At 40.9% G+C, this 13,467-nt stretch overlaps 1 long non-coding RNA gene across 1 annotated transcript in view; it reads right to left on the minus strand.

The window, feature by feature from the left end:
• LOC150055316 (uncharacterized) overlaps nucleotides 1-13,467 on the minus strand; it is a 129,033-nt gene that overhangs the window by 66,087 nt on the left and 49,479 nt on the right. The gene's annotated exons all lie outside the window — the stretch shown is intronic.

The raw sequence follows: 13,467 nt of genomic DNA on the forward strand, positions 1-13,467 counted from the left end.
TATTAAATTATGGTAGGGGAAAATGGCTTTCTCCTCCACCTTTCATGTTTTTAACTGAGGCCGTCTGTTATAGAAGACAGATGAACATAAGTTATAAAGTCAAAATATTGGAAATAATTGAAATGACCCCAAATAAGGACAATTTTTAGTAAATTATATGTATCCTTCTAGTCTCTTCCTGCTCAATCTCTTTGAAATATCTCAAGAAACATCCTTGAACAGACCACAGTTATCTCCAGTTTTAGGACAATCACAATTGCTGTTACTTTCTTTGGAGCATTCTGCCCTCAGATTTCTGTATGGTATGCAACATTATCTCATTCAGCTTCCAGGACTTTATTCAAATGCTACCTTTCTCATGACTCCTTTTTCAAACTCTCTCTGCCATAGTCCTTTACATGGCTTAATTTTCTCCCTAACCCCACCATGAAACCTGCTCTGTGGGACACGGTTTACAAGTCAATCTATCTACAAAGTTTATTGTCTTGTAGCCTTGGTGGAACAAGATTTTAAAATTGAAATTCCAATTAAAGGCCCACATTTCATTAAACTGCAAGTAATTGGGTATTTCTAAAAATAACACAGAAAGAAGGACGTTTGAGTGAAATCAAGATTTCAAAGATCCAAAATGTGAAACTGGCTGGCTGAAGAGCTTTCTTTCCTCAGGAGAGTGGCATTGCTCATTACACTTCTTCCTAGTGTAGTTTAGCTGTCTTATACCAGCGATCTGGTTGGAGATGGGCCTTTAGAAAATTTGCTGAAAAAAGTATCAGGATGTTAGAAGTCACTGATTATTTTTTGTGGCCTTTAATAAGGTCTAGAGAGAAAGTCCAGGCGCAGATAGCTCATGCCTATGATCCTATTCCTTCAGAAGGCTGAGATGTAAGGCTCCCAGTTTGAAGACAGCCTGGACAGGAAAGCCCATGAGACTTCCATCTCCAATACCACCAAAAAACCTGAAGTAGAGCCGTGGCTCACATGGTAGAACACCAGCTTTGAGTAAAACCGCTAAGAGACAGTTCTCAGGAAGAATTCAAGCCTCAGTACTGGCATAAGAAAGTAGGATGGAAGGGAAGGTGGGAAGAAGAAAGGGATGGAGGGAAGCTTGGAGGGAAAAATGGTGAGCTGACCTGGAGGAAAACAGAAAGAAAGCAATATTCACTTAGCGAGACACCTCTGCCTGGGGGAACCACTGTTGAGGTTCCATTCATTATCCTTCTTCTAAAAGTGAAAAATCAAATTTTTTTTCCTGTTGTGTTTTAAAATTAGCATAAAAGGCCAGGAGGTAGAAAACACACCAAGGAGATAAAATTGGGACACCTGAGAGGCCAGAGTCTGAGCCTGAGTCCCTGTACTCTCCCCACATAGCTCCTTTTGGCAACTACTGGTGTTTATTTATTTTTATTTTTGCCAGTCTTGGGTTTGAGCACTGTCCTTGGACTTTCTCAAGGCGAGCGCTCTACCATTTGAGCCTCAGCACCACTTCTGGCTTTTTTTTTTTCTTTTTTCTACATATGTGGTACACAAGGAATTGAACCAGGGTCTTCAGGCATGCTAGGCAAACACTCTTACCACAAGGCCAAACTCCCAGTAATCTCTCTTCCTGCTTGTCAGTCTCAGCGAGGGCTGGGCTGCTGACCGGCTGCAGGTGCAGATTGTTCTGCTTCATCTAGGGGTTCAGTGAAGTTTATTGCTTTCACCTGTAGGGAAAGGGCTCATCAAACTAGGCCCCTGGTGAAGGCCAGAATTCTAAGGCTTTAAGAGAAGAAAAGGTGAGGAGTAGGGAGGTGGGAATCTGTCTCTCAGTTTCTTTCTGTTTTTCTCCGTCTATCCGTCCGCCTGTCTGTCTGTCTTTCTGTGCCAGTTCTAGGGATTGAACTCCTTTAGCATTTTTCACTCAAAGCTGGTGATCGACCACTTGCACCCCACTTCTGCTTTTGGCTTTCTGGTAGTTAATTGGACTTCTCTGCCTGGGCTGGCTTTGAACCTCTATCCTCAGCTCTCAGCCTTCTGCATAGCTAGGATTACAGGTATGAGCTACCAGCAGCCAATCAAAAAAGCTTTTGAAGCCTACTATGGTGTTGTGAGATAATCTGTGAAACTTGAAGCCTAGACAAAATGAGAACTCCACCTCTCATAACTTGTGTAGCAAGAAGTAGATTGCTGAAGAAGTACTCTCGAGGTTGGGAGCCAGGCCCTGAGTTCAAGTCCTGATGACAAAAGAACAAATTAAAACATCTGTGAGTATAAGGAATGCTACCTAGGTAAAAAGTAGACTATAGAAGACCTATATCCCAGTGAGGCTTATATTATCATTCTATCTTTAATGTCATATTTTGGAGAAATACTTTTTGCCCATGTGGTGCAATTCTAGGTCTTAGTCTGCACCACATCTTCGGTGCTCAAGAAAGGCAATGTAGTTAGGATGCGCCATTCTTCTGTCCACAGGGTTTGGTTGAGGGATGGGCATATGAGCTAAAATGGACCAGTCTAGTGGGGCACGATGGCTCAAGCCTGTTATTCTAGCTATTTGGGAGGCAAGAATCCAGGGCTTGCTGTTCAAGGATAGCATAAAAGTTCATGAGCCTCTACCTCACTCAAATGGCTGCTATCAAGTGACTGTAGTCCTACAGACACAGAGAAAATATAATTCCCTTCTAAGCATAACCCAAGCCAGCCTTAGAAATGTGGTTCAAGCAACAGGGTGCCTGCCTGACATTCACAGGTCCCTGAGTTCAATCCCCTGTTACTGCTAACAACAACAACAAAAGATGACCCAATCAGAATTCTCACTAAATTACTGGATTAGAGATAGAGTGTTATTATTCTGCTAATTCTGATTCTGAGAGTGTAACCCATAGTTGGGAAGTGCTTTCACTATTCCGCCTTTGGGCCTACAAATATTCTGTCTTCATTTTATACCTGTCTTTGCTTTGAACCATTCTCTTTGCTGTCACCATGAAGGAAGGACAGGACTGACCAAAACTCCTTGTGACGTGGGCCAAAGCCACCTCCCCAGGTACCGGATGACTTTCCTTATCAAGCAAAGGTTCCGTCTGGATCTGGAATTAATGAGCAACTGAACAAACCATAGCTTTGACCACTGCACCATATATTCAACCTAGACAGTTTAACCATTATGCATATCTCTTACTGGATCCTCTAATGCTTCCCTTTTGTTCATACCTGAAACTCATATCTGCATCCAAGAACATGGGCTTGAAATTCAAGCTTCTGCCATGTTATAAATCTCCTCACTCCCCCCACCTCCCACCTCCTGCCCCTTCACCTCCCTTCTGCTCTCCCCTTAGTACAAGGTTTGAACTCTATCACCCCCCAGTCCTATTTATTTCTATTTGTCCTGTTAAGGTCAACATTGACACCTGACATGTTACCTAGAACTTGTAATAAGAGTACTCGAGTTCAACAGCAGTGATTTATGCCTACAATACTCAGGAAGTAAGGACTAAAACCAGTCCTGGCAGACAAATCTGAGAGGCTCACATAGAACAGTTTGGGATCAACTTGAAATCTTATGTAGATTCTGAAATTCCCATACCCAATCTCCCACACTGCTTTGAGATAATCCACCTTGTTGTTAACCACAAAAAATTCTGTGTTTGGTTACATACACACTCTGCATACTCTTTAAGTGATATGGATCTTTCAGTAGATGATTTTCTTCCTTAAAATATGCCGAGCAAATGCTTTCTCTGTGTTTTTACTAATTAATAAAAATGTCCCTGTGGTTATTTCATAAAGTTAAAAGAATCGGAGGGGCTCTTATTTCTAATTAACCAGCTCCAAACTGGAAGTGGATGCACACCTCAAATGGTAGATTACCAGCAGTGAGCAAAATGACTGAAGGAGTTTAAGCCCTAGTACCATCACAACTCCGGCCGGAGAAGGCACTGTCCAAGCCTTGATCACGTCAAGTTTGTGTCAGATTTTCTGTCATCATGGCTTGTGTCAGACTTTTAGTTATCCTATCCTTGGTGAACTTTAGCAGGCATTTCCACCCAGGAGAAAGGAAGATTTCTCCCAGTGGCTCAGCAGAAGGCTTATGATTGGTGTAAATGCAGTCCTTCATTTGCATTCAGGACTACGCTGTGGTTGGTGTAGACACATTCATTTGCATGAAAGTCTGTCACATCCCCTTTGGGGCTATAATCATAAGCAAGATGTTCAGTTCAGGTTTCCAGGTAGGTGGGAAACATTCCTATCCTGCTTCTTACTGTTTCACTATTAGGCCCAATGAAAGGCTTGCTTCCTACTTTTGATCTTTTATTATTATTATTATTATTATTATTATTATTATTATTATTATTATTGTGGGTCATGGGGCTTGAACTCAGCCTGGGCACTGTCCGTGAGCTCTTCAGCTCAAGGATACCACCCTACTCTTGAGCCAAGCCCCACTTCCCGTTTTCTAGAGGTTAATTGGCGATGAGAGTCTCAGGTCCTTTTGTGCCGGGGCTGGCTTTGAACCTTGATCCTCAGATCTCAGCCTCCTGAGTAGCTAGGATGACAGGTGTGAGCCACTGCACCAGGCTTTGATCTTTATTATTAATAGAATGCACTACATGAATAGAGGACAGAAGCAACTGAGAAGAGGCAGTGGCAACTGAAAAGTTCCAGAGAAGGACAGGAGTAAGGAGCTGAGGCAGTAGAGACAACCAAGGTTGCAATGAGCTGAAGATGAGATCAGTGGAAGAATTCCAGGGCTATGCCAAGCCTTTCTTAAAAATCCCAGACACCCTAGACCAGAGAGCTGTAACATTAACTGCAGTAGAAACTGATCCTTCCCAGCCTGTTCAGAAGACTCAACACCAGTAGTCATTGTCTGCTGCAGATAGAACTTCAAGATTACAAATGCCGGGGCTTCTGATGGTTGAGTCTAGATCAGTAAACTTCCAATTCTAAAGTTCATTTCTGACTTCTAAACCCCAGAGCAGTAGCTATCTGCTTTCAGGACTTGGAACTATAAGCTTCTGGGTCTACGAGTGTAACCCCTAAACCTCAAGTACCAGAGTTCCAATGATGGACAAATACAGTCATAATATTCCATGTGAATACATGTCAGTGGAATAGGCAATTTGCGGAGATGGGTAGGTGTGGGTTAGATGTTGGATGAGAGAGAATGAGGGAAGACGTGATGCTGATCAAGATGTATTATACACATAAACTGTCCATCTATTGTGCAAATAACAAACATGTTGAACGGAAACCGCTTTGTACAACTATTTACAGATTTACAAAGGAAAAGAGTCTAGAACTGCTAGTACTAGAAGAGTTTCTCCTTACTTATTTGTGATTTCTATCAGGGTAGAGTAAAAAGACCCCAGCCAGCTTTGAAACAAAAGGAATGGGGACAACCAAACATGGATGGAAACCTGAAACTGTGGGACATTTTAGATAGATAGATAGATAGATAGATAGATAGATAGATAATGCTAGTGATCAAACCTAAGATTATGTTGAACATATTATATAATTATAATCTATAATTATATTATATAACTGCAGAAAACATTTTTCCTTCTAAGTTGATTTTCTCAAATATTTTTGTATTTTTTTTTTTTTGCCAGTCCTGGGCTTGAGCTCAGGGCCTGAGCACTGTCCTTGGACTTTCTCAAGGCTAGAGCTCTACCACTTGAGCCTCAGCACCACTTCCGGCTTTTTTTTTCTATGTATGTGGTACCGAGGAATCGAACCCGGGTCTTCATGCATGCTAGGCAAGCACTTTAACCACTAGGCCAAACTCCCGGCCCCTCTTAAGTATTTTTTACTGTAATGGAAAGCTGAATAACACAACAATGCTTTCTCAAATCACTCCCTAAGAATTCAGAAAGTCCAAACCCTGAGAGAAGGTTTTTTTTTTGTTGTTTTTTTTTTAAATTTCACATTTGCTCCTTCTTCAGGGACTCTAGCGTGGTGGCTGGTCCCTATATTTTCTATTTCTGTGATGATAAGAGTTTTGTGAGGCAGTCCAGAAGAGGCTCCCTTTCCTAAAACATTAAGAAATATATTGGTGTGGGAAGGACTGGAATCGTTGTCAATCTCCCTAGTTCTTTAGGCCTGCACCCAGCCTTTGCAGGTAGGCCTGTGATCATTAAGTCAGTGACTGATCATTTAGGGATTAAACAAAGCCTCTAATTTAAGGTTAATTCCATTTGGGGACCCAAAATACCACTTGGCCTATTGTTAAAGTAGAGCTTGTGGTAGTGAGGAGATTCATAGAGCCTGAGCTCAGATATGACTCACAACATGATGACTGAGTTTCTCTTGTCACAATGTCATTATTTCTCCAGTTCCTAGATGTCTATTGAACAATAGTCATAATTAGCAACTTGATGAATCTCCATTGGCTTTCTGGTCCGCACATCAAATTATGCATGATAAAATGAATAAAGTTTTATAGCTCTAAATACTGACAAAATTAACATTTAGAATAATAGTATTTAGATATCAGTGATATAGTCTAAGATATGACAAGAAACCTAGAACTCGGACATGAAGAGTAAACTGGGTACTGATGGCTCATTTCTATAATCTTAGCTACTGGAGGCTCAGATCTGAGAATCAAAGTTCAATGCCAGCCTGGGCAGGGAAGTCTGTGAGAACCTTATCTCCAGTTATCCACTAAAAAGCTGAAAGTAGGAAGTAGAAGTGTGGCTCAAGTGGTAGAGTGTCACCCTTGAGCAAAAAAGCTAAGGGACAGTGCCTAGGCATTGAGTTTAAGTCCCATACTGACACACACACACACACACACACACACACACACACACGCCCCACACACACAGTCACACAGTCACATACAGGACAAATGTTTGGCTTGGAGCAAACATACAATACATATATTGATAATTTATATAAAATTCCTATATATTGATTTCCCTCAAACCCTAAACAGTTTAATAAAATAATGAGCAAGTACGGTGAATAGAAAATTCACAGAACATAATCAAATAATTAATAAACATGGAAAGAACCACTTAGAAGGCTGAGATCTGAGGATTGTGATTTGAAGCCAACCTGGCCAGAAAAGACCATGAAACACTTATCTCTAATTAACTACCAAAAAACTGGAAGTGGCTCAGGTGGTAGAGCACTATCCTTGAGCAAAATAGCTCAGGGTCAGTGTCTAGGCCCTGAGTTCAAGTCCTAGCACACACACACACACACACACACACACACACACACACACACACACGAGAAAGAAACAAAAATGTAAATAAGACAAACATGAAGATACCTAACCTAATTTTAGAAAGAAATATGAAATAATGTTAATAGACCTTGTGAGCTAAACTGCTTTCTTCTAAGTTAAGAATCTGAAACTAGAAGCTTTGTTTTAACCTTTGATTTCTTTTGTATTTAGCTTCATTTCCCTTTTAATTAGCAAACAGTTGTACAAGGAGATTTCCAATGTAACAATTCAATACGTGTATATTCTTTATCACAATCAGCCACACTCCTTCTATGACTCTTCCCTTTCCTACCCCCTTCTCCCCAAAAGTTCCAGCATGCAAGCAAACTACCTCTACTACATTCATCCTTTTACCCCCTTCTTTAGCCCTTCCCCCTCCAGTGGTTCCCCTCCCCCAAGGAGCCCTGCTCCCCCATTCCTGTCACTCATGTTCCCTATTTTCAAGAGGCTCCAGCATGGTGTTTCTGATGTGCAGATATGAAATTTGTCCAAAACAACCATTTATGCCTTTCTTTGTGCTCCAAAATATATGGCAATTATGATGATGAATATGAGCTTTTGTTAGTTTTCTAATAAAAATGGTATATTTCTCTACAACAGGCTTTTTTCTCCTTGGCAATATAAGGAACATCCAAATAAATTAAAATATATTCAAATAAATTATATATATACAATCTTCTAAAAAGAATCATCATAACCTGTTGAGTTAACACCCCATAATCTACCCAACCACTTATCTATTTATTGGACAGAGAAAAATAATAGGATGCATGTGGGAGCATAGAAGTTCACACTGCCTGCCTGCCTGCCTGCCTTCCTTCCTTCCTTCCTTCCTTCCTTCCTTCCTTCCTTCCTTCCTTCCTTCCTTCCTTCCTTCCCTCCCTCCCTTCCTCCCATCTCTCTCTCTCTCTCTCTCTCTCTCTCTCTCTCTCTCTCTCTCTCTCTCTCTCTCTCTCTCTCTCTCTTCTCTCTCTCCCCCCCCCCATACATCTTTCTCTGCCAGTCCTGGGGCTTCAGTTCAAGGCTGAGCACTGTCCTTGGGCTTTCTCAGATTTAGTACTCTACCACTTGAGCCACAGCACCACTTCTGACTTTTTCTGTGTATATGGTACCAAGGAATCGAACTCAGGGCTTTGTGTATGCTAGGCAAGCACTTTACCACTAGGCTACCCTCCCGGTCCCTCTCTTTCTTTCTTTAAAAAAAATGTTTGCAGCTCTTGAAGAAGATAAAGTAGTCATGAATTTTTATGCCTCAATTGAAAATCATCAGGCCTGATGATTTTCATGCCTGATGATTTTCTCAGGCCACATAACCCAGACATTGCCAGAAGGTTTTACATTCCTGTCTGAATATTCTGTTTACACCAGTGCCCACAGAGCAAAATTTAAACACACAGAGTGACTTGTAGTGGGTGAACTGGGTCTTATATACTGTTGTGTAATACAGCAAACTTTCTGGGTTCTTTGGTTGATATTGTTGATACTATTTGTGTGAGTACTTGGGCTTGAACTCAGGGGCTTGGCATTGTCCCTTAGCTTTTTCACTCAAGTCTGGGGCTCTGCCACTCAAGCGGAAGCTCTATTTCCAACTTTTTTCTGGTATACTAGAGATAAGAATCTCATGAGAGCTGCCTGGTGGCTCACACCTGTAATCCTAGCTACTCAGGACACTGAGTTCTGAGGATTGCAGTTCAAAGCCAGTGAGGACACTAAAGACCGTGAGACTCTTATCTCCAATTAACCACCAGAAAACTGAAAATGGCACTGCGGCTCAAGTGGCAGACGGTTAGCTTTAAGCTGAAGAGCTCAGGGACAATGCCCAGGCCCAGAGTTCAAGCCGACCGGGGGAAAAAAAATCTCATGAACTTTTCTGCCAGGGCTGGTGTCAAACTGTGATCCTCAGAATATTAGTCTTCTAAGTAACTAAGATTACAGGCATGAGCCACTGGAGTCCTGCTCAGAACTTCTTTCTCTAATCTATAACTTAATACCTATTTATCAATGTTTTCCTGAAACTCCCCTGCCTCCATGAGATCAAGTTTTATGTGTTCACTGATTTAAACACTGATCAACAGATACATGTATTGAAACATTATATTATATCCCACAATGAGTACAATTTTATATACTCATTAAATTATTTTACTAGTATTTTAAAAGACTATGTAATGAAATGAGGAATGGCTCAGGATATAACACAGAATGAAAACAAAATATCGACAATAGAGCCATCCAAATCCCTGGATTTCAAAACACTTAAAGCACTTGAGGGAATTTTGTAGCCTGTGCGTTTATTGTTAGAAGTTACCATAGAGTTTCATCAGTTAAAGCTCCATCACAGAACGTAGGGTCCTCTCTTTCCTCAACTTTCCCAGCCTCTATGAAACTAAGTTTTTACATGTACCCACGTTTATGTGTCTGAGTAAGTTCATACAACTGGAGTTTAAGGAGTGGGTGGGAGAAGAATCCACTGCTTAGGAAGACATGTTTGTGCTTCTGCCTTTATCTCCTGCATAGTTTCTTTGGTTACTCCTTGGGTCAGTTGGATTTATACAACAAAGCTTTGGGCATGGTAGTTCATAATCACTGCTCTGAGTGAATGCAATTCCAAATTGGCATTGTCAGAAATACAAAAGAGTATGTTACCACCTAAAAAGATAATTACAGTCATTTCAAAAATGCACTGCTTTGGCTTACACCTGTAATCCTAGCTACTCACAAAACGGATACCTGGGGACTGAGATTCAGCTGGGGGCAGAAAGGCCATGAGAAAGTCCTAATTAACCAAGAGGGAGGGAGGGAGCGAGAGAGAGAGAGAGAGAGAGAGAGAGAGAGAGAGAGAGAGAGAGAGAGAGAGAGAGAGAGAGAGAGAGAGAGAGAGAGACACACACACACACACACACACACACACACACACACGGGGCAGGTGGGGAAGAACTAGGAACCATGCCTAGAGTCCAAATTCAAGCCCCAGTACTGGAACACAAAAAAGTGCACTGTGTTAGGGTGGAACATAAAAGGGCCGTGTGTCATGGCTGGTGGCATATAAAAGTAGCCTGTAAGATTAGGCAGGGTTGCTCTCTCACTCACATCTTAGAGACTGCCCTGACCGGTCAGTATGGTTCTCCATGCTAGGTACAGAATAAAACTGTTTAACTTAAAAAAAAAAAAAGGGCCATGTGTGTGTGTGTGTGTGTGTGTGTGTGTGTGTGTGTGTGTGTGTGTGTGCTGGCAATAGAGCTCAAACCTGAGGCCTCAGGCTCTTGTGTGGCTTTTTCGACACTCTATCGTTTGAGCCACACCTCCACCTCTAGCTCTTTCAAATCTGACAAAATTTAAATACACAGCACTACTTCCAGCACTCTGTTTATGTGGTACTGAGGAATTGAACCCAGGGCTTCATGCATATTAGGCAAGCAGTCTACTACGAAACCACATTCTTTCAAGATCATCTATGGTAATAGGACTTGTTTTTTTAAGTAAAGATAAGTTTTTATATTATACAAGCCATATTTTTTTTTTCTGAGAGAAATCTGGTAAGAGAAGGAAAATAGAAATCAAGGGAAGTAAATACTGTGAGTTCTATCACACAGAGAAAATGATTTGGAACGTTCTAGTGAATTTCATTTCAATTTCAATCATTTGTCTCTTTATCTCTCTTCATTTTCTTTCAAGCCTCTAGAGGCTTCTTAGGTTAAGAACTTACGTTCATAATACATAATTTTTTCTAAGTAGTTTCTAATTAAAATCTAAATGTTTTCTAAAATTCTGTAGTTCCCATGCCCTTAAGTATTATTTTGATTATGAGAAATACCTTTTAAAATATGACATGTTCTCATTGTTCATTCCTAAATAGTTTTTATTATTTTTTAAATTGTTATTATAAAGGTGATGTACAGAGAGCTTACAGTTATATAAGTCAGGTAATGAGTACATTTCTTTTTGTGCAATCGCACCCCTTCTCTGGGTCTCCAGCTTTTTCCTCCCATGCTACACACAGGTATAGTTAATTTTCACCTTGGTGTCTAGTGTGTACCACTGTTGCATTTGTTTATCCTTTGTCACTCCATTTCTGTGCTCTCCTTAACCTCTCAAAAGATACATAAACAACCAAGCATGACAAATAGAAAAACAGTAATGAATTAAAAAAAACCCTTTGTTTCCATTTCCTGGAGTTAATTTTGATAAGCATTATTTTATATATCAGATTTGTTTTATTTATTTATTATTATTATTTTAATTTTTTTGTGGGTCATGGGTCTTGAACTTGGCCTGAGCTCTTCAGCTCAAGGCTACCACCCTACCCCTGGGCCTGGGTGTTGTCCCTGGGCTCTTCAGCTCAAGGCTACCACCCTACCCTTGAGCCAAGCCCCACTTCCCATTTTCTAGGGGTTAGTTGGAGATAAGAGTCTCAGGTCCTTTTGTGCCAGGGCTGGCTTTGAACCTTGATCCTCAGATCTCAGTCCTGAGTAAGTAGGATGACAGGTGTGGGCCACTGGGCCCGGCTAGATTTGTTTTATTTTTAATGTTCTCTTTAGTTTTATATCTGTATTGGGGTTTGAACTCAGGGCCTTATGCTCCTGTTTGACATTTTCACTCAAGGCTGATGCACTACCACTTGAGCTACATTATCATTTCTAACTCTTAGTTGTTCATTAGAGATAAGCGTCTCATAGCCTTTTCTTTTCCAGTTGGCTTTGTATCTTGATCAGCAGATCTCAACCTTCTCAGTAGCGCATGAACCGCAGCGTCCAGCTTTAATGTTCTCTCTAAAGAATATTTAATAAGGACATTTGGGAAAACATTCGTTACCTATTGTCTTGCTATCCAATATGATAGCTGTCAGTTATGTATGGTTACTGAGTGCATGAAAAGGGGCCAAAGTCCAAAGTGCAAAGTACAAAATATGACCCAGTTTCAAAGATTAGTATAAAGATAGTTATTATTTTTACATTGTCTATCTAATGCTAATGTTTTGGGAATATTAATTAAATAAAATGTTTTACTTTGCCATGGTCAGCATCTCACTCAGGCCTTGTGTCTGTTTCCTAGGCAGGTGCTCTGCTACTGAGCTCCACCTCCAAATCTCATTTTTCTTTTTTTTTTCTTTTCTTTTATTTTTTAAATATATTTTTTATTGTAATTAATAAAAGGGTTACATGATATTTGCCAGATAGAAGGTGCATTAATTCACATACATTGATACCCTTTCACATGTCTTGGTACCCATTACCCTCCCCCCACCCCCCCCAACCCCCATCTTTTTTTCTTTTATCTTTTTTGTGGTTTTGGGGGTTGAATTTAGGACCTTGAACTCAGAGCTTCTTACTCGATAAGCTGGCACCCTCCCACTTGAGTTACAGCTCCAGCCTTTTTTTTTTGCTGGTTGATTTCAAAATAGGGTCTTGAGATGTTTTCTATTGTTTCTATTGAGATTGGCCTCAAACTGTGAGCCTTCTACTGTGAGCCTCTTGTGTAGCTAGGATTATGAACTGCTGAGTACTTGCTCCTTTTTACTTTTTGGGGGAGAGGTGGTCTTGAACTCAAGGCCTGGACACTGTCCCTGAACATTTTTGCTCAAGGCTAGTGCTCTACCATTTGAGCTACACAGCTCCATTTCCCATGCTTACTTTTGGTGCTTAATTAGAGATAAGAATCCACAGACTTTCCTGCCTACACTGGTTTTAAACTCTGATTCTCAGATTGATCTTCAGTCTCCTGAGTAGATAGGATTATAGGCATGAGCCACAGGTGACCAGTTTCCTTTTTATTTTTTAGTTTAACACATAGATACGAGAGAAGTTTTCTTATGAAAAAGTAAAGTTGAATTTAAATGGTCATGCATACACAATGACTTCTCTTCGTCTCCCACTGGGTCTTTCACAGACAATGAGTGCTCATGGAGGGAGTTCAGATGACCTCAAGTGGGAGCAATAATGGACCAGAGCAATTCCTACTCAGGCTTGAACAACATCAATGGCTACTTTCTTTAGCAGCCCCTAAACTCTGGAACCTACCCCCACAATGGACACATTTGACCTCACTCTGCAAGCACTCCCATGGGACATAGGCAGAGATGTGAGTCACTATTTTGATAGAGGCCAAAGCCCCTCAGTACTGCACAAAACACCTGCACATTACCATCTCCCACAGCCTACAAGGCCTGTGGACAGCCCTGTGGTCCCCACTGTAACCTGGTGTAACAGCTATGACCAATTGAGGATTGCCGCCTCCCCCCGAATCTGAATGCTTTCATC

Source organism: Megascapheus bottae, chromosome 14, assembly GCF_031878675.1.
Source record: "Megascapheus bottae isolate mThoBot1 chromosome 14, mThoBot2.hap1, whole genome shotgun sequence".
In the NCBI taxonomy this organism is placed as follows: Eukaryota; Metazoa; Chordata; class Mammalia; order Rodentia; family Geomyidae; genus Megascapheus; species Megascapheus bottae.